General features: G+C 35.2%; 1 protein-coding gene across 2 annotated transcripts in view; it reads right to left on the bottom strand.

The window, feature by feature from the left end:
• LOC106664607 overlaps positions 1-23,451 on the bottom strand; it is a 617,189-nt gene that overhangs the window by 351,353 nt on the left and 242,385 nt on the right. The window lies entirely within an intron of this gene.

The raw sequence follows: 23,451 nt of genomic DNA, 5'->3' as shown, positions 1-23,451 counted from the left end.
TTAAAAAAAAACTAATGAATTTTTAATCTCGGTCAATTTGGTGTATATTAAAATAAGTATGTTTTAATTAATATTACGACAATAATACATGTAGTTTGAATAAAAATATGTGTGCCCGGTTCTTTTGTCTTCGACTGTACTCGATACGACTCGACGGAAATCTGGATAGTGGGGATCGCAGAGCGTACAGTAGGGTAGCGTTGCGTGGCATCGGGCAGATGTGCACGGCGGTAATACAATCTTATGGAAAATTGGACTTTGGATTTGCGTCGGGTAGCGTCGCATGGTGTTGCATCGGGTAACTGTGTTCCCGGCATTAGCCTTAAAGGCTGTTTCTATAATGCCATATAATTAGATACATCATGTCTCGCTGTTGCCTGTCCAGATGTCATGCAGAAACCAAAAGGCAACATATTACCAGAAGCAACGAGATTTGTCCAGCAGGAGAATATGACACTGTAAATTAAATGCGTAGAAAACTCCATCTTAGATCAACCGAACATTATAACATCATCCCAAACAGCAGAAAAAATTCTGAAATTCATTCTTATTCAGGCTTTCCCTGTTAAATTTTAACTCTGATGTTCATTTGCCCGCTTCTATAAGACGTTTTACATTATATATTAAGAAAGGGAAGACGACGGATTTGCGAGGATTTTACGTTTTTTCTCTTTCCTAAATGAACCGTCGGAGATGGAAACGCTCTATTGTTGCCGTTTTATTCCATTCGTGTGGGCCCATTAGCGCTTGGAAATCCTGTTCCGATTGAAGAACCGTGTTCGGGAAATAATCTCGTATATCCTTTAATGGATCCTTAGGTCATTAGAGTTCACGTGATCATACAAGCTAAGCGCTAATGGGTGCTCGCCTTCCCCGGCTTAGGCAAGTTTGAGTTCTGGCCGGTAATAAAAGTTCAATCTGACGCATATAACATGATTAAAATTGAATAAAAATATGCTGTTTCATTAATCAACTTACGTCATAATCAGAAATCTAAACAAATTATTCTATTTTAATAGTTATTTAGCATTTCTCACAGAAATTACTTTTATAGTTTCATAAGAAATGAACCACTTACCAAACTAAATTGCTCGTAAACATAATCAGTAATTCAATCATTATTAATATTAAGCTTCACTGAAAATAGAATTTTAATTAATCGTTCAAAAGGTCTTCTAAGAAAGAAATATACTATATTGATGTTCGTGTTTTCTATATTAATATAATTATTTTAAAATAATTTGGTGGCTACACCCAATCCAATGTATAATTTAACAATTACTTAAGGTTTTTTTTTTTAGTTGAGATGAAAAAAAGTAATGGCACGAGAGGGATTCGAACCCACGACCTTCGGCTAGATACGCCGCTGCTCTACCACCTGAGCTATCGTGACCTCACGTGCCATTAACCTTTTTTTCATCTCAACTAAAAAAAAAAAACCTTAAGTAATTGTAAAGTATTAATTGGTCAAGCGGACCACGAAATTAGTGAATTGAATGAGTATAATTTAACTTTGATTCCAGTGATGTTTACAAGGTTAAATATCGACTTTTACCGAAACGTTTGTGGGCGTGAATGCGTGAGTGGGGCTGATGAGAGAGAATTCATATAACATTATGAAATAACATGATTTGAAATATTCCTATTTATTTTTTGTCCACTGCAGTCTCAAATAAATATCAACAAACAACATCGTACTTCCATTTGAACTAAAAATATTGAAAATATGCAGATGAATGAAAGGAATGCATAAAAGTATTTAATACAAGCTTGGTAATCTTTATGCAATTTAAGAATTAAAAATAACTTCGGTCTCTGGCCTGCGGAGGAGGGGTCTAGAAGAAAAATCATTCCTAACAGGTTGCAAAGTGAATGCTAAAAATATTTGTGTGTTTATTGACGGTTAGTTAATGATTATTTGGAGATCGTGAGATGCGGTCTGGTGTGAAGTAGGTTTTAGAAAAACATTTTCTTTATCGTGCCAACGTTTCGATCTTTATTGAAATCATCTTCAGGGCTCAAAGTGTTTGTTTGTTGAGAGTGCCCACGACATACAAGAGTGACACATCTACACGGAATACAAACACTTTGAGCCCTGAAGATGATCTCAATGAAGATCGAAACGTTGGCACGATAAAGAAAATGTTTTTCTAAAACCTACGTCATACCAGACAGCAACTAACGATCTCCAAATAACCTAAAAATATTATTGTTTTAGTTATTTTGCTTTTATTTGTGTTATGTTATCCTGAATTGGTGAGGACCTGAGGCACTGAGGGGCTAGCAATAGAATAAAAACGAGAGTCAGTTAACATTGTATAAAGTAACTAGCTTTTACACCGTGGAATCCGTTTTAACGTACCTTTCTAATGCGATGCAGAGAGCTAGTATGGCTTTCTAATATAATGACTCCTTTCTCAAATTCTTCTCTTCTTCAGTTCACTTCGGTCTATACGTGATAAAAATTAACTCCTTAGGGAAGGAATTTCAGAAAATCCATTCTTAGCGGATATCCAGGTTGGAATGCACTGTAAACATTTCAACCCTTTAGGACAAGTGGTTTGGTCTGTGCGTTGGCTGTAAGTAAGTAACAGAACCGTTTCATGTACACATACATATATTCATAGACAGATGGGGATGGAATTTGACAAATTATTTTCATAACAGCTATCCATATCATTATAGCAATGTACGTCGAAATTTCAGCCATTTAGATCCGGCGATTTGGTCTCTGCGTTGTCTGTCAGTCAATCAAGGAACTGCTTTATATACAAAGATAATATAAATTTGGCTGGAGAAACATTAAAAGAAATTAGAAGGATTAATACGCGAAGAAGACAGGAAAAGTATTTACGGCGAGCAATGACCATTGTAGTTTGCCGGCTCTAGAAAATATAAATAAAACTAACAAATTATCATTTATGAAAAAATAATAATCAGTAAATATTTATTATATTATTGTTTTTAATTTATTTTATTATTAAATCTATTTCGAGATGTTTTCTTGGAAACTTGAATTGAAGAAAAATGCAAATATGTATGACATCAGTTATCTAAAATAAACATAATCAAGGTTGTACACGTATTGTTATACATGAAAACTCAACCCAAACTTCCAATCTAAGATCCATCGATTGCAAGAACCTAAGGAAAATAAATAAAGAAAGAAAAGTGGTATAATATTAGGACGAAAATTCGTACAATTTATTAACATACACGTGTTATGTTGTGGTACACTAAGGACGTGTGATTTTAATGATTTTTTTTTTTTTTTGAAACGGTAAAAAAATATATGACTAGTTTCCGAGTGTTATTGCCAAAGGTCCCTAAGAGCCGAGAATTTTTAAAAAGTAATTTTAATTATATTTCTTAAATATGGGTTTATGACTTTGTTTTGCTCGTATTTCAATGTTAATGTAATATCAACCGATGATCTATTTTCCACGTGAAAAATAATATGTATAAAAAAGATTAGATGCATAAAATGTTGGAAAACAAACGACGTTGTAAAAGGATTTTAGTTTAAAAGTTGGTTTCGTTTAAAGCAGTTTATAGAACTGATTAAAATTAGAAAACGATTAATTTTTTTTATGTCGAGTATGGGATGAATGAAAAATTAGTGTGAACTTTACATAAAACTAATTAATTAATTAAATATAAATGAGTTTAATTAAGATGACGAAGAGGCGTCGGGGGCCGTAACGGTTTAGGCGTTGACACGGCGCTCATCACCGTAAGGTGAAGGTCCCGGGTTCGAATCCAGCGGCCATGTATTCGAACCCGACATACTTACAAATGGGCTTTTTTCTTTTTCAAAAACACCAGTACCCCGATGGTTGATATAAACTCTGCTGTTACAAACCCTCTTAAAAACAAATATTAAGATGACGGAAAAATCTATAAACTTAAATACGACGATTTTATCAATAAAAATATACATTTTTTTCGTTTTGATTTGCTCAGTACCATTTTCAGTTTAGTTTTAAATTTAATATAATTTTTGGAAATATCTAATTATTTATTTTCGGTTATTTTTATGGGACTTCTTAATGAAAGAAGTGTTCGTTTTCCTTGGAATTGCCTTGTGACCGGCCCGGTGGCGTGCGGAGGCCACGAGACCGTGGGTTGTACATCCACAGGCAAATTCAATTGTGTCATTCAATACAACAGGTGAAAATCGATAAATACCTCTAGAAGCTGCTTTAAGCTTTATTTGAGTTATGAAGGTCCATTCATAATAAATATCTGTAGGAAAATTCAACAATTTATATTGAAATGGAAGAATTCTGTAAATGTTCATTAAATACATGTTTATTTGTTTAAAGTTTTACAGATTAAAAATATAATTTCATTATGCTGTTCATAAAAATTGAATGCGTGAATACATGTGAAAAATATTAGTTAAAATACTTTTTTCTTGAATAAAAAATAAGTGCCGTATAATCCGTAACACGTTAGGCGAGAATCTTTTAATGCTATTCAATACCATGTTTGTAGGGTTGGATTTAAGTTTTTGAATTAAATATGCCTTGTTCTACCTAGGCCGATGAATAACTCAAGAATGGTTTGGAAACTCTCTAAAATATCGGTCACACCAACTCTGGCTGTCGTTTAGTTATTCACTTACGGTGCCTCCTCATGCATTTGGCAATACTGGAATTTATGGCGGGCCCGGACCTCTTCCTTAGATAAATCTTGAGCGGAAATATTTCCCGAGAACCGGCACACTCTGTGGGCGAGAAACCTGTGTTTTCCGGCCCTTTTACAGCCTGCCGAGTGTCGCCGACGCTTAATGCCTACACACTTTGTAGATTGCTGTCGTAAAATCCTACCATCCTCAGGTCAACCATACAAAACGTTAAAACAAAACTTCATTCTTGAATCTTCAAATTTATCTATTTACTTTATCAATTACAGCTTTATAAATAAGCTCTACATATAGTCATATGTGCTGACAACATAAATATACATAATGTTTTTCAATTAGTTAATCTTTATGTAAGGTATTGGTTGAGAAAAAAGTCAATGTCACGAGCGGCATTCGAACCCACGACCTTCGGCTCAATACGACTCTGCTCCACTTGAGATACCTTGACTTCGATCCATTCGGACACCAGCTTCCCAACTCAACCCACCTTTTTGCCATTTTTCAACCTTGCCTTTTTATCTCAACCAATATCTTACATAAAGTTTAATTAATTGAAAACACATATTTGGTCAATCGGTCTACGAAATCTAATGAATTTAATATACATAATAAATTATACATTTAACAATTGAAAACAATGAAAAGAACACATTACAGTTCGTGGTCCGATTGACCAATTAACATTTTTCAATTAACTAATATTTATGAAAGGTATCGGTTGAGATAAAATTCATTTGTCGCCGAGAATCAAATAGATTACACGACATTTGAAAAATGGCACAAAGGAGGTAAAATTCGAAAGGTGGGGTTGAGATGGGAAGTTGGTGTCCGAGCGGATCGACGTCACGATAGCTCAAGTGGTAGAGCAGCGGCGTATTTAACCGAAGGTCGTGGGTTCGAATCCCGCTCGTGACGCTGACTTTTTATCTCAACCAATACCTTTCATAAATATTAATTAATTGAAAAATGAAAAGAAATGTTCTATAGCTTATTTTAAATAATTTATTGTAGCCTGTACATTTCAAAATACGTATTACGAACATGTCAGTATACTTTTTTCTCAGTCCAAACACTGACACTACGGCCAGAATTTAACTCTGAGATCGCGCGTTAAGAGAAACCAGCCAATGCTGAAATTCAGTAAGAGAGAGAGAGAGAGAGAGAGAGAGAGAGAGAGAGAGAGAGAGAGAGAGAAAGAGAGAGAGAGAGAGAGTATGGGAACGAGGAGGTCTCCAGGCCACCGTCGTTTTAGGCGATTTGGCGGGTTCTTAGGTTGGGAAAGTGCAAATAGGTTGGGTTCGTTCTGGATATTGAGAGTAGTGACGTAGTAAGGAGTTTTGGCAATTTGTCTACGAACGACCTTTTGGATGAATTGGATGCGCTGAATAAAGTATGTCATGGTTGAACCCTACTGTTTCACTGCGTAGGTCCAAACTGGTTTCAGCAATGTTTTTGTATAGAGTTGGTTGTGTTTTGATGGTCAAAACACATTTCGATCCTGAAAGTCATCATAGTTATCCAAGTATTATTAAGTTGTCACTTTTTAACTCTAATGTAAAGATTCCAAGTTATTCTGTTCCCTTGGCATATTCGTAATTGTACGTACAATGCAGAACAAGATATTGAATTTTCAATATAAATGCACGGTAGGAATATGTTGCCGCTGAACATAAACATATTCAGTTTTGTCCTCCAATTTCTGATTCGATTTTTCAAGTTGGTCAAGGAAATTGGCGGTTGTATGGACAGATTTAGGGTTGGAAGATAAAATTGTTTGCATGGATGGTATGGTAATGATAGTTTTGGTTCAGCAATAAATGGCACGAAGGAGGGGACGAAGAACGCTCCTTTGCGCGACATGTCTTATATCTAATCTTAATTTGAACCAGCGGTTTGTTTATAGGATTTCACCATACAGTAATCAGGAGTGGTTAAAAAGAATTCATGTTTATAAAGTATTCCTGAGGGAAGGATATACTCAATTAAAATCCAGGGCTCCATCGAGAAACGTATGCAAACATTACTGCTTGTTTTTTTACAAAAATTGCGTCAACAACTATCAGACCTTGTTGCATTATGGAATGATGGAAACAGAAGCCAAAAAAGTGAGATGTAAAGACTTTATTAATATTTTATTATAAGAAAAAACATAATCTAATAAGATTTATAGATTACGAAAGTTATAGAGAAACTGACAAACTTTCGACATAAATAATGTTTTCAGAGCCTATTTTATATGTACAGGCAGTAAAATAGGCCCTGAAGATGACATTATATGTCGATAGGTTGGCAGTCTCTCTAGAAATTGTGTAATCTTCCACCCTTATTGAATTCTCTTCCTCTTCTTCGAAATATATTCGATATTGTATCCGAGGTTATATGATGGGTATTAAATGTTTAAAAGTTGTCTTTCGGGGGTTTTGGATATACAGGAAGAAACCTGATGGAAGAAGATTTAAGGTTGAGCCTTACGTATGAGAACGAATTCTTCATAAAATAATGAGTCCTGCATAAGATCGCACTAAAGCTATTAGAGAACAAAAATTCATTGTATTCCTATCAATCTTCGATTTTTAAAATCTAGCTACCGATTTGAACAATAGAATAGGCAACACATTTTAAGTCTTACTTATCTTAAATATGAAACGAAGCCAGTTTAAAAGTCTTGCACTCAGGTTTTTTCTAAAATTGTTTATTTGATTAAATCACCACAGATTATTTTATTTCCAAAATATGACTCATTTTATTTTCATACAATTTAAAATTGCATTAAAATTTGCAGTAATAGAAAGTTTCCAGTTACGGAAGACCATCCGAGCTGCATAGGATTTCAAGCCCAAGTTCCTATGCGGCTTCGTCTACAAGTCTCTTCCGGTGTCGAAGAATGTACTCACCTTTAATCGGCCTTACCCGTCTTCGTTTTTTTAAGATATAATATCAAAAGTTGATAAATAATAACATCGGGAAAACATTAAATAGTCCTTATGTCTTTTAACAATATATAAATTTGTTGAAGCCGTGAGGAGTAGTCAAGAATGAGGTTTTTAGAAAAACATTTTTTTCATTTTTGGCCGACGTTTCCACCTTTATTCGGGTCATCTTCAGGGCCTGGATAATTTACAAAACATATGTTGATTGGAAAAAATACAATTTAGTTAGAAATATAAATTTCGAACCGAGAATTACATACTGTAGGAACCGTTTAATAGGGCGCGCGCTTGTTTGGCCGCGAAACCAATAATGAAAATAATTAAACTAAAATTAAATAAAACCCCAATACCTGAGGTGAACGGATGCGTAGTCCTAGCTAATTTACTTTTCAGTGCCCAGGAAGCAGCATCTAAACCCTCAACTTAACCAAGGCCTCGATAATATGATGGCTTAGATTACTACGATAACTGCTTGGTTCCGTCCGAACCATTTCTATCGGCAGCTGGCGAATGTCACTCCCGTGATTTGAAATGAAAGAAAATGAAAATAACTTCTACGTCTTGAAAAAAGGAATGCTAACACTTCGTATTTATCGCACGGAAACAAGAAAACGGAAGCAAAGACATTAGTTCCTCTCGGACGCATGAGAGCAAGTCACGACGGAGCAAGGTATGGACACATATTATCGGCCCGTTTAGGGATTAGGGCGCAAGGGATAGTGGCAGCATTTCAACTGAAACAACAATTAGGAAACATGAATCCCTACGCCCAATACTTTGGAGTAAACATACCGCCCACCAAAATTAAATTAATGGTTTATCTTCTAAAAATAAAGTAAGGTTTTTATGTACATTATTTCCAAGTAATTTAACTAAACACAATTATTCTAAACTACCAGGCAATGGCACGAGGGGCGACAAAGATCGGGTGTACACACCGGAGTTAATACAACGTGGTCCACTCGCTGAACTTTTTCACTCCTGCGTAGAAGGGCTTGCGAAAGGAGAACCAGAAGGACTGAGACAAATGTTGTTGTTTATCCCGGCGGTTTCGAAGTTTCTTGGAGTGGAACAAGGAATATCCTGGATAAGAAAGCAGTGGTACGCCAGTAAAGAAATGGCCTGATCTCGAATATAAGAGAGATTCAGCAGGAGCATCACTTAAAGGACATAAGGGTCGGCTATTTAGTGCGCTTAAAGAGATGCAGAGTTTGCATGTAACAGTTCTGTAGGGGGACCGCGGTAGCCGAGTGGTTAGCATGAGAGACTCTCACGCCCCGGTCGTGGGTTCGATTCCCACCGTTGCCTCTGGCCCTTTTTTCACAATAACCCTCCCAAACTTGAACACACATATACGAATTGTCACATGGCTAATATGCATAGTTCATAACGCCAAAAAAAAAAAAAAAAAAACAGTTCGGTAATTAAAGCTGACATAAGGACACGCACTGCATTAATTACATAACAGATACATGCCAACTCAGCCGTAGCTACGCCATCATAAAACACATAAATTATTAAACCTTATTTTTATATTTCCTTGTCCTTTGTTATCGTCCTTAATAATTAACTTCCAATATTGAATGCCGAATCAAAAATACAATTCACAAATCCCCATTCTTGACTTCCTTTGAGTTAAATAAAACCGCCTATGATCAAAGAAAATTCCCCAGATTTACAGCGTTCCCCATCCTGTCACAATCATATAAAACCAGCAGAATACAAGTTCCCGTTTCACAAGACTTATACAAAACCAATCTGACACCGCAACAATAGCTCCACACTTTATGTGAGTATGAAGTACTTGGTTCAAAATTTATATTATTTACATCTGTATTGTATAATTATTTTTCCAATCATAATATGTTTTACAATTTGCCCAGGCACTGAAGATGACCCGAATAAAGGCCGAAACATCGGCAAAAAAATGAAAAATGTGTTTTTCTAAACAACCTCATTCTTGAACGTCCTTCACGACTTCGACAAATTATGGAAAACAGGTCTCTGAGAAACTAAAGTATATGTATTATTGGAGAAAGACAGTTTCTTGAATAAAGCAACCTTTCTTAAATTAGTATATGAGGCAAATTACCATTTATCTTTAGTACCAATCATGAAAATATATTAACAAGGATTATCTGTTTTTATTACATTTATTTGTTATTTACAACTATAAATATTGTATTACGTAAATAGCTTCATATATGCTCTATTTGTCTTACATAGAAGTTTCCCAGTGACAACACTCCTTCACACAACCACGTCAAACTTGATTTAATGAGGTCTTGGGGCCAATTTTGCTTCAATCGTCTTGGACGATTTTCGGGTAAGGTTGGAAGTGATAACTATTGTGCTAGAAGATTATTGTGGATGTTCCGTGATTGATGATATTTTTTATTAGCGGGTTTAGATAAAGTCATGTACAAACGGAAATTTTCGTCGTTATGCATAGAATAATTTGAAACATAAAAGGGAGCATATATAATCTGACGAAGAATTTTAGGCAGAATTGGGTGGAGATGTAGGAATTAGCCCCCCCCCCCACCCTAAATTCAAAACCGTATTCTGCGAAAGGTCATGTTATTGTCTTGAAAATTGTTTTCACGGTCTAATTTTGATCGTGAGTCAAGGAGTGTTTTTGATAATTTATAAATTCGGTTTGTTTCCTGTCTTTTCATGTCGCCGAGTCAGTTGTTTATCCGTAAAAAGTTCAAGATAACACAGAATATCAATAGTAAGCAATTGGGTTCGTTTGTACTCATCATAGGATAGATTGTTTTACGTAAAGTAAAATCTATCTGTACGCTTTTTGTTATTAAATTCACTAATTTCGTGGTCCGCTTGACCAATTAATATATTACTATTAATTAAGGTTATTAGTTGAGATACAAAGTCAATGGCACGAGCGGGATTCGAACCCATGATCTTCGGCTGCTCTACCACTTGAGCTATTGTGACCTCGGTCCACTCGGACACCAATTTCTCATCTCAATCGCATCCCGCTCGTGCCATTGACTTTTTTATCTCAACTAAAAACCTTCATTAATTGATTTTTATTATCTTCATTCTCCACTTTTTTGAACAATACTACAATACAATAATCATTCAGGTGTTGTTATAAGTGTAGATTGAAGAGTCTGAACTACGGGAAAGAATTGCCATGTCAACAACGAATGTTATGAGTCTTAACGGACGTAATATTATCTGCAGTGTATATGGAAAATAGAAATGGGCCTAGTTTGTTTCCCTGGTGAACACCGCCATAAAGCGTATATAGAGTGAGAATTCAATACCTTGAACTACTATGTACCCGAAACATCGGCCCGTCAGATAAGATCTCAGTATGAGATGTTACGTATGAGGAAGGATATTCCTCAGTTTACAACGCAAGCCCCAATGCCTGATTCAAACGAAGGCCTGTTCTAAATCAAGAAACAGACTTTTTTATTGTTGTAAGAATAACTGTATACGTGGAAAAAGTATTTTTTATTACTGTAACCACAAAAATGTTATATTGTAAATATGTATTATTTTACACACCGCACGAATAAATATGTAAATTTAAAAAACACACAAGTAATGATGTTTTTGTTCAAGGGAAGAGAGGATATTGTCAGGAACACCATGCAATTTTTGCGTGTTCGAGTGAAATCCAAATCGATGATCAGTTATAATATTCTATTTTTCAATTATAAGCAATAATTATCGAGAAATTCGGAGAAATCAATCAATCACTCTTTCTCTTTTTTTTCTCTCTTTCCATGTTTATTCTCTCTCTCTCTCTCTCTCTCTCTCTCTCTCTCTCTCTCTCTCTCCACAGTTTTATTACTGTAACCACAAAAATGTTATATTGTAAATATGTATTATTTTACACACCACACGAATAAATAAATAAATTTAAAAAACACACAAGTAATGATGTTTTTGTTCAAGGGAAGAGGGGATATTGTCAGGAACACCATGCAATTTTTGCGTGTTCGAGTGAAATCCAAATCGATGATAAGGTATAATATTCTATTTTTCAATTATAAGCAATAATTATCGGAGAAATAGTTTTTCTAGAATTTTGGGAAGAAGCGACAGGAGACTAATGAGCCGATAGGAACAAGAAAGGACAGAAGTTTATACTGCAATTATCTATCCTCCATACCTCTTTTTCGCCCTATCACGTTGTCTGTCTCTGTTACTCTCTCTTCCTTTTTGCATCTTTCTTATCCTATTTCTCTCTTTCTATTTGTCAGCTAGCTATTTGGCTTATGAATTTTAATTATTGAAAATGTCCATTGAAGAGAAAATATTTTGTCTTGAGTACAGCGTTTTGTATGATGTTCAGTAAAGGAAGCCTCTGTGGGGCAAATTTTGTAATATTTGTGCTGTAATTAAATCATATCCTTCAGCTTTTCGAGGAGGTAGTTGTTTGATATTGGATCGTATGACTGAAGGAATATATGGCGTAAGAAGAGAAGATATTTGCTAGGGGATATTCAAGTTATGCTGTGTTTGTTGTATTTAAGGATGTTCTAGAAAAAATCTGTATATAAAATCATCGCCTTCTAGCGAAAAAGACAACATAAGAGAACACCGCATATTTTGAAATTGCCTAGAAAATAATTGTGCATCGCTACAAAATTCCGTCATCACGTTTTACGCCTCGTATTCGATATTGCGTTGTCTCACTTTAAACTGTAATTAAACGCCGGCCGCGGGGTTTGTCGTTCGCCGCTTTTCCTTGAAGATCCAGACGATGCAATTTCCTTTTTGCGGGTTCACAGGGAAATTGCCGAGCTCGACGCGTCACCTCGCCGTCAGTAGAAATTAATTATAATTTATAATTACTCGGCAACTAATTTAATATACAGCCTTCCGGGATGGACAGAGGCCACTTTTCCAAAGGACAGTCGCCATTTGCGAAGTTTTAATTAGATCCACCGTTGTGACGTTTAAGTCAAATTATACTCCAGCTCTTCATCGGCATGGAAAAAATATGCGAAAATTATTTCACGCTACATACGTCCAACCACTGGAAATTATATTTGAAAAGGTTTCAAACTTACTACAATAATAGAAATAATTCATACAAAAATTCACAATATTCTCTCTGTTTATATTCTTACTTCTTACAATTCTAGAGCTTCTCTTCTTCTTATTAACTCTCTCTCTCTCTCTCTCTCTCTCTCTCTCTCTCTCTCTCCTTCTCTCTCGCTCTCTCTCTCTCTTTCTTTCTCCCTTTCTCGCTTCTCGCTCTACATACCCCTCTTTCAACTTTCTCTCTCTTTGCATTATTATCTCTATCTCATTATCACCTCTTTCTCGCTCTCTCTCTCTCTTTCTCGTTCTCTCGCTGTATATACTTCTCTTTCTCCTTTCTCTGACTTTCCATTTTAACCCTATCTCATTATCACCTCTTTCTCTCTCTTTCATTCTCTCTCTCTCTTTTTTTCTCTCTCTCTTTCATTCTCTCTCTCTCTTTTCACTCTCCCTCTCTCCCTCCCTCTCTCTCTCTCTCTCTCTCTCTCTCTCTCTCTCTCTTTCTCGCTCTCTCGCTCTACATACCTCTCTTCCTCCTTTCTCTGTCTTTCCACTTTTGTCTATATCTCATTCTATCTCTCTTTCTCTCTCTCCCTCTCTCTCTCTCTCTCTCTCTCTCTCTCTCTCTCTCTCTCTCTCTCTCTCTCTCTCTCTCTCTCTCAATCAATCAATCAATCACTCTTTCTCTTCTTTTCTCTCTTTCCATGTTTATTCTCTCTCTCTCTCTCTCTCTCTCTCTCTCTCTCTCTCTCTCTCGCTCTCTCTTTCTCTTTCTCTCTTTCTCGCTCTCTCGCTCTACATACCTCTCTTCCTCCTTTCTCTGTCTTTCCACTTTTGTCTCTATCTCATTCTATCTCTCTCTCTCTCTCTCTCTCAATCAATCAATCAATCAATAACTTTTTCTCTCTTTTTCTCTCTTTCCATGTTTATTCTCTCTCTCTCTCTCTCTCTCTCTCTCACTCTCTCTCTCTATTTAGATAGCTAGGTATTTAATTTAGCTATCTACCTACCTATCTATCTATCCATATTTCTTTCTATCCATATTTCTATCTATCCATCTATCTGTCTATTCTATTGTTCTATCTATTTAACTTTATATATACGTGTCAATGGTTCATTTTTTTATATTTTTATCTATCTTTATTTTGATTGTGTGCATATGTTCTTATGTGTTTTTGTTTGTTACACTGTGTGTACGTGTGACTAGAAAAGAAAGGCCGGTTCATGCACCGCCTCCATCTTATCCCACTGGTGGTTGTAAGTATGTGTGATGAGATGGAAGTTGTTCTAGAATCGGCCTTCTTTGGGGGAGGTAACCGTGGAAGGTGGGATGAGGTGAAAGGAGGTTGGACGAGAAGGCGGTGGTGCCAGAACCGGCCGTTGTTATCTACCTGTGGGCACATTTTCTTTATACTTAACATATCGGGAGTTTAGTTTTGAGAATTGATTGAAGAGAACAACGTTCCAGAATATTTAGGAAATTCCTGTATTTACTAATAATGTTTTGAAAGCGATTTTAGAAACTTTGCCGCGTTTCAAATACCAAATTCAGTAAATTAATTCCATAAAATTCGTATGAAAACAAATGGGCCGTTTTGTTGACGCACGAACGGAAAACAACTTTTATAATCTCGACGACCCTCGGTAGAAATGGTCCATTAGCTCGGCTGAAATCGTTTTAATCTCACCAATTCCTTTTTATCCGGGGCAAAACCGCAGTTGTTTTTTTAAAAGCAATGTTACGCTCTTAAAACGGGATTATGGGCGGAGGGGGGAGAAAAGTGGCGCGGACAGAAGGGTCCACGGTCAGAAGGGTAGGATGATTAACTTTGAGCAATATCTTAGCGAAATGGATTTCCAACTGACGCTCCTTGACCAGCGCGTAGCCAAGGCAACCGGCCACCCTCTCCAACGTGGAGTAATCCCTAACATAAATATACGGGCGCTCAATAGACCCTGCCTCAATCAAACTACACTACACCACTAAACGCCCTCGTACTAAATGTTGTGTATACACCCTAGTCCACTTTGCCTCCAAGATGACCCTACTCAAAGAATTGATCACTCCGCTTGCTTTCTTCAATCAATATTTGCCGAAACCTTTCGAAAACCTCTGCTAACACTCATGCCTTCGCAATTCAATCAAAACAACAATATCGTTTTACGTCCATCATAAAAACAACAAAAATCGGTCGGTCGAGTAAATAAAAACATGTTATACTGATCGACACTTATTATTTCTATACAATTCAATGGTTATGTTTTTTCTTATGCTAGTATAATTACAACTATTAATTTCACTGCACTTGAAACTACATTTACAAAAATTGAAGAATGATGATTTAACAATCAATGTAATTAAAGTTTCGAAGTGCCGATCAAACGGTATCCTCGAAATCTTGACGAAAGTATGTATGAGGACATACATAATGATTCGCCATCAAGATAATATTTTCCAAATTTTAATATAAACTGTTTAAAAATGATTAGGAATATTTGTATTCCACGTTTGTACATTTAATTTCCTTAGCATTTTTTTAATTATAAATTGCATTAAAATTAATTATAAATGATTGTTTTTACTGAAGGAAAATTTAATCAATGAATTTTGAAAAATAACAGCATAAAAGGTTTAAATTCTATAATTTTGTTTATTGGACATAATAACTTTTTAAACCATTAATACTGTGTATTATGTCCTCCGTGTAACTGTTAGACATACCTTTAAGAAGAGTGTCACAAATTTCATAAGGAATTTCAACTACAAAGTTGTTGCAACGGTGCATTCAGTTGATCAACTAGCTGCGGATGGTGGTCCAAAAGCTTTCTCTGCAACGCATCCCACGTGTGTTCGATGGGATTGAGGTCTGATGACAATGGGAGAATAGGTAGATGGGATATTCCTAGATTTTCTAAACATTGATGAACAACTGTGCACTATGAGGTCATCCAGAATTAAACAATGCCTGCCAATGAGATTCCTGGTTTGAATGGTGTATTACTCCATAAGGAGGTTCCCTTCAATAATTTGGAGTCCTGTTCCTTTTCCAGGGTAAATCCCATTCCATACCAATACACCGCCTCTTCCAAACTGCACTGAAGGGAGCATGGACTGGGGCGTAGTAAGCATCACCTGTTCTCGGTAGGCTCTTCAGCGCCCTCTATCGACAACGCGACTCATCAGTAAACCTAACATTCCAATTTGAGTTCTCTTCTTGACGCTCGCTACACCATATTCTCCTGAGTTGCCGGTGGCGGGCTGTTTCTGAAGATTGTCTCAACGGTGTATAAGTTGTGAGACCAACCTTGCCAAAACACCTTGTACTTCTTTTAGGATCTGGCGGGCACTATGAAAATGGTTTCATCTTGCACTAATGACCATATTTTTCCTTCTAGCTGGTCTCATATTGGCACTTCCGGTCTCTCGGAATCGGGCTAAACACCGGGAAACCACGCTCTTCAAAACGCCAATGGCTCTGCGATATCCACTTGCCGGTGGTATGGTATGGTAGAAAAGGATAATAGGAAGCGGGGTTTGCACTCCCCAGGCACTGCAGTCTTCTGGCTTATTGTACCATCCTAGTTATCCTAGTTAAGTATCAGGTCATTGATTGTTGCTGCTGAATTTGATTCCCTACGTTTTTTCCGTACGTTAGGTTAAACCTCCATTGAGCTGTTGCTTCGCATTCGAATTGCCGGTGACCTCGATGATTCATTTTCACAATAATGTTGCGAACCAGTTCAAGATGATGTCTTTCCATGGTTAAAGAGAATACAACTGGATTAAAATGGAGAAAAGGTGTTTGTTTAAAAAAATGAGTAAGCTTCCGATTTTCTATTCTTAAGTAAATCCGTTATTAAAAAAGTACATTAACATTTGTTTGTTTTTCATTTCATAATCTCTAATTTTTTTTAAATCCAACTAACAAGAATATATCGGTTAATTTAATTAAAATTAATAGAATAAGAATAAATTATAAATATCCCTATTCATTTTTGACCAGTTTAATTGAAGGCTGGTCACTAATGATATCAAGGATCACTTTACGAGCGAAAAAAGACAGACACAGTTAAGTGATGATCAGTTGAACATAAAGTTCTAATTGGTATTATATTTCAGCGATCTATTTTTCAAAACCGACAGGGTACATATTTGTTCCGGTTTAATAGAACACTTGACTAGATTTACCCAATCTTCTCATAATGGATTGTGAATCTGTGACTTCTCGGATAAATTGAAAGTTATCGCAGACCACATTTTATTTTTCTCGCTCTGCCAATATTATACAAAACTTTCTTTCTTATGTTAAATAAATATAATTCTGTTAAAGAAACTACCACATAATGTTATGCTAAGCTGCTTAATTACATAACCAACATTTTTTTTTTACTTTACCATATTCCAACATTTTTTTATCTCATGTTTCACAAATTTCTTTTGTAGGACAATTTTGCTTGTTTTAGGACAATTGTTTGCTTTTTCGACAGTATGAACGTAACGTTTAGTGATTATTCGGAAATCGTGAGATGCGGTCTGGTGTGATGTAGGTTTCAGTAAAACATTTTCTTATCGTGCCAACGTTTCGATCTTTATTGAGATCAACTTCATGGCCTGGGATTAACAAACATTGTTTAAATTTAACAAATACATGTAGGATGTGGAAAAAAGTGAATTTATACAATGCAAAAAAATATTTTTAATATTCAATCAAAGTATTTCTACTCACTCAAAGTTTTTGGCACAATTACGCAGAAACAACAAACAAAAATATTTGTTTCATTGTATAAATTCACTTTTTTTTCCACATCCTACACATATTTGTTAAATTTGAACAATGTCTGTAAATCCCAGGCCCTGAAGATGATCTCAATAAAGATCGAAACGTTGGCACGATAAAGAAAATGTTTTCCTGAAATCTACATCACACCAGACCGCATCTCACGATTTCAAAATAATCATCGACTAACGGTCACTAATCATCACACTATTCTACACGTAAAGTTTAGTTTTTCATTGAGGACAAATAATTCAAAATGGAAGCACACAATAAAAATTTAAAAAATTAGGCTTTCTATCATTTCTATCAAGGTGAGGGTACAGCCTGGAGCTTATCGTATTTAATGATTTAATCTCTTTCCAATCGGCTTAAAGCAATGAGACAGAAATATCTTAATATCTTAAATAATTTAAATACAATTTTTCAATTTCGGTTTTTTTGTGCATGCATCTCAGTCAATTTGCTTTTTAGACCTGAGATAAGAAAATAAAATGCCGGGTGGTATCTAAGTTAAATTACGTAATGAATGATCACCAAAATAAAAAGACATTTATAGTAAAAAAATCCACTGTATTTTATTTCTGAACATAATAAAAACAAATCAGATTCGTTTAAGCACCTTTTAATAAATAGGAAAATTTTTCATAGAAAATTATTTTTGGGATTAAAAAATGAAGACATTTGAAAGAACGAAAAATTTGTTTATTTGCAGACGAAATGACGAATAACAGAAAGCGTCTTGCTGATCAATCCAGATCAATCTCTGCAAGAAAAGAACCCTAGACGTAATGACACAAACAGTTAATTTATTTAATCACTTATTTCACAAACACGGATACGACCATATTAGCATGAATGTTTTTGAAATGTTTATTACCATGCCAGATGCAAACGGTCTAGGAAATTAAGCAACAAATAAATTTTTCTTTGTTTAATCACAAACATGAACTCATATGATACAAGGTCATCACACACTAGTGTACATTTACCATGACTCAATTCCATAAAAAATGAAACATACTAATCATATTCTTTTTTGTAACAAAATCCTTTCCAATTATGTAGGTAAGCAAATAACTATATTAAACTTGAGTAGTTAAACCCTAATTTCGAAAGATTAATATTGATTTCAATTATAACTACATGAAAAAAAAACAATATTGATTATATATTAAATTATATTTTATTTTTTTCTTACTTAACCAGAATAATCCTATGAATATAATGTATATATTATGAATACTGTATAATATATCACAAACAAATATGTGTTGTTTAAAAATCATTGTGTAAAATGGCTTACTAGTAAATGTTGTTGATCCAAATGAAACCATCTTACCTGTAACAACAAAAAACCCAATTACATTAAAATCTTAAAAACACCTTAAAAATTTAAAATTTTAATCAAAATATATTAATTAGCCAGATGCCTCATAATTCAAGAATTAAGGGAAGGTAATATAACGTGTGCAATAATTTTTTTTTATTGTTCTATAAAGTCCTTATAAAAGACCATAGTTCTTTCCCTAATGATGTAAAGTCAATTTCAATTTTTTCCCCTTCTTATTAGGGTAACATTTTTAGAGGTGTGTAAATGTTTGAGTCCAAGCATACTGAAATTTGTCAGGATAATATTGTTTTTAACTTTACATTATTAATTATAAACTTTATAATTTTTGAATATTTCGGTTACCAAGAAACTTTCTTGAGACTTGTTCAACCTGACATTCAGCAGCCTGTTTGAAGGAACGCTAATTACACTGTTGAATGTATAAGAGTTTATTAAAACAAGTTGGCTTATATTTTGTGTTTATTTTCTTTGTATTTTATAACTTGTTGAAGTTGTAAGGAACGGTCAAGAATGAGGTATTTTATAAAAACAATTTTTTCATTTTTTCGCCGACATTTCGACCTTCATTCCGGTCATCTTCAGGACCTGGTCAATAGCAAAACGTATGTGGATTCAAAAAAATATAATTTAAGATGTAAATATAAATTTTGAACCAGGTATTTCATACTAATATAATATTCACTATTTTTCGTGGTCGCTTCACCAATTAATATCATTCAATTAATCAAGTTTTTTAGTTGAGATAAAAAAGTCAATGGCACGAGCGGGATTCGAAACCACGACCTTCGGCTTGATACGCCGCTACTCTACCACTTGAGCTATCGTGACTTCGATCCACTCGGGCACTAACTTCTGGGCGTATCAAGCCGAAGGTCGTGGGTTCGAATCCCGCTGCTGACACTGACTTTTTTATCTCAACTAAAATCCTTAATTAATTGAGTAATATAATATGTTGTGGTATACTTATGAAATTGTTGTGGAACGTGAATTTATGGTTTTATATGGTTGTAACAGGGTGGGAAACGTGGTAAATCTGGGAAAACATTTTTGATCGTAGGCTGTTTTATTTGTCCCAAAGAAAAACCGGAATGGGGATTTTCTGTATTGGATTTGTGATTCGGGGTTTATTCAATGGGCATAGTTACTAATAATCGACAGAAAGTTAATTATTACAAATACCGAAGGAAAGAGAAATATAAAAATAATCTTTAACTGTTTATTTGCTTTACGACTACGTCTGAGTACGTGGGAAAAAATGTAAAAGGTTCTAAAATACTTCATTCCCGACCACTTCAAAAAATTATTTTTATTTTACGTCAAAACATCTAGATTTTTATTTGGTTACTTCTGCGTTAAATAATTAAAGGGAGAAACGACTCTTTTTTAGACAAAAAATGCATATTTTGTTAATTATTTCTTTATTTAGACAGCTACAATCATTTTTGCAGAGAAGAAGATAGAAGCTTCCGTGAGATTCCAAATTTTAGAAGAGGCTAGAATATTATTTTATTAAATTTTCTAATTAAAGTGCCCAGGGTATCGTGCCTTGATGAACCTCTATCGCACTAGGGATAGGGAGAAAAGAGGCGGCCACAAGGCCTACTGCGCCTCGACCTGATTAGATCTATTGTGCTCCCCCGTTATTTATAACTCACTGGCCAGCTTCAGGTTATTAATCAGCCTCCATAGCTGTGCAATGGCATCCTTAGTGTAGGATCTGGCCTGCGGTTTTTCTTGTCGTAGTTGCAAGAACCTGCACGTACATTCAAAGAAACATAAACTGTGTTCTGCGGGCTCATCCTCTTCCTGGCAGTATGTGCAATGTTTCGTCTGACCGTACTCCTGTCCGGTGCATGCGCTTTCTTAAGTGGCAACATCCTGTCAGGAGTCCAACCAGAATCCATGTTCGGTTGCGGTTGCCTTTCACTAATTCTTTTGTAAATTTTGGGAATGGTCCTTCTAGAATCTCTTCGCGTGCCTTATACCTGTGGTATTATTCCACCAAGTTTTGCGCTTAATAAGGATCCATTTTAAGATCCTATTTTGGATAGGATGTTAAGCTTCATGTCAACCTTTTCGTTTCCTCTTTACCCGGAATGTCTTGGGACCCATGCCAGGGTCAGGAGTGTCACTGACTTACGTCAGGACTTCGATGCAGCTCTATCTCGCAAATTCCGACCCTGTTTGAACAATCTTGCTTTTTAGATATTTTCTAGGTAAAATTTCCAACAAAAAATCGTCTATTTCTTTCCAACTACAAGGATTTAGTCTGGAAAGTTTTTACGCCTTAAGATTAAAATATTAAAATTTATCTAAATTATATAATTTTTGTTAAAACTCACGAAATTCTAATTTTGATTAGTTTCGTTACATTAAAATAAGTATGTTGTAATTAATATTACGTAAAAATACATATTGTTTGAAATCTGTACCGAACATTATTGACATACTACTTTTCTTTAATCTCTAGCTAAAGATTCGCAGCGTACTAAAATTAAAAAAATACTGGATCTAATGGACCATACAAATTTTGTAAAAATGATATCGAAAAATCGTTTCGGCCTTTCTTTGATTTAACTAAAGTACTGAACTACGATAACATTTTAGAGCTTGATAATCATACTGGAGCCCTGGCAAGAAAAGGGGCTGCCACACCGCTAATAGGACCTGAACCCTTCTGTGGAGTAGGAATACACACTATCAACGAATACCTCAGACAGAAGGATAAAAAGAGAATGAGCGAACTTTGGAACTCACTTATTGGACACAGACAATCCAAGAATTTTCTAACCAACTTTGGCAAGAAAGAAATCACAGAATGTGTCAAAGGAAGCAGGAATAGACTGCGAATCCTAACAGGATTCCTGACAGGACACTGTAGATTAAATGGACATTTAAAGAAAATTGGAATAATCCAAGATGGCACATGTAGATTCTGCAAAGAAGCAGAAGAGACACCAACACACTTACTAACAAACTGCGGAGCTACACTAGCCCGCAGGAGGAAGTGTTTTGGGATGTACAATGTGACCATAAAAGAACTACAACCACTGAAACCGGGCCTATTAATCAAGTTTCTTGATGAAATAGGACTCACCAATGTGCTTTAAGCAGAGCACAGGGGATACAATAGCTCTTAAAGGGCGCAGTATACCATACCCTGAATTATTATATCTATCTATCTATCATCATACTGGAGAGACTGTTCGTAAAGGGAAAGTTCTATTAAAATTAATCCATTGAATAAAACGAGTTTTAAACAATTAATTAAAACAGCTAGTCGTATAAAAAACAGTCGTTTTCCATTTATAAATGTAATTTGTAATTTATAAATGCGAGTATCTCTTTTGTAATGATTGCTGAAATTCATTGTATTAAAATTAGATGTTTCCAAATTATGAATCTATAATATAAATGTTCTATTGGTTAATTTTTAATTAGCAATTAATGTTTTAAAATATTCTAGGATTTCTTTCACAAGAGATTGAATATTTGTTTTATTCAGTTTGAATCAGCAAAATTATTCAAAAGACTTTTATAAGTTCAAATGTAAGACCATAATTAAAGATGTATTGCTTTCAATGCAGACCTTGGGCGAATTGCTTTCCATAGGTAAAGAATAGAGTAGTAATTTCGCGAGAAGGCGTCGAATTATACGGAGTACCTCCTCGAAAACCAATTGCGTGTTACCGTGTGCCCCCCTTCAACGCCTTAATGCAATAATTAAACTTCTCGCGGTTTAGAGAAATTCGAATAATCGAGTAATACAGAGATGCGAACTTACAAACAATAGGTCTACATCAGGGACGTCCCAAAAGGGCTATAATTACTACTATTCGGAAACCGTGGGTTGTCTAATCCGCCCTTGCCGTCCGAACTAATAGCGCCGTTGGCCCTACTAATTACTCAGCCCAATTATAAGTAATTCCATAAAGGGTCACTTAATTAAACAACACAATTAAGATGAAGGGCGCCAACTTGAGTGTAAATTAGGGTTGTGTATGTTCTTCCTCCACAATGCAAGAAGTTATAAAGGGTCGGTACTGATTGTCTTCACTAACGAACAATTTGGTCGGAAATAGTTAAAACACGGTAGATAGACTACGTTACTAAGTTACTTAATTTCCTCATTTTAAAAATTCATCAACCTTCTATATTGTGAAAGAAAGTAAGAACACGTGCTATAAAAATATGTGGTGATTAGTGACCGTTAGTCGAAGATTATTCACACATCGTGAGATGCGGTCTGGTGTGATGTACGTTTCAGAAAAACGTTTTCTTTATCGTGCCAACGTTCCGATCTTTATTGAGATCATCTTCAGGGCCTGGGACTTACAAACATTGTTTAAATTTAACAAATACATGTAGGATGTGGAAAAATTGAATTTATACAATATAAAATATATTTTTTATATTCATTCAAAGTATTTCTACTCACTCAAAGTGTTTGTTTTCTTTGTAATTGTGCCATTCTTGCGTGTCGTGTTATAAATTACAATTAATTTCATAATATAATAAATTTGTGATTTAAAACTAGGTGAGAAAGTTTAAAGTAAATGATCAATTAATTTTCGTCTAGTCTGCATTGTTTCACCAACATTGACATGCGTTTTATTTGTGCCTTGCCAAATTCATTACACCCAGCTGTCCGACACATTTATCCAAATGCAAATGTTCTTTTTCTCGTGCTACTCAAACGACCCAGCACTAATTGGT

This window comes from Cimex lectularius, unplaced genomic scaffold (genome assembly GCF_000648675.2).
Source record: "Cimex lectularius strain Harlan isolate CLEC.00 unplaced genomic scaffold, Clec_2.1 scaffold13, whole genome shotgun sequence".
In the NCBI taxonomy this organism is placed as follows: Eukaryota; Metazoa; Arthropoda; class Insecta; order Hemiptera; family Cimicidae; genus Cimex; species Cimex lectularius.
This window is presented reverse-complemented; position numbering and strand designations above follow the sequence as displayed.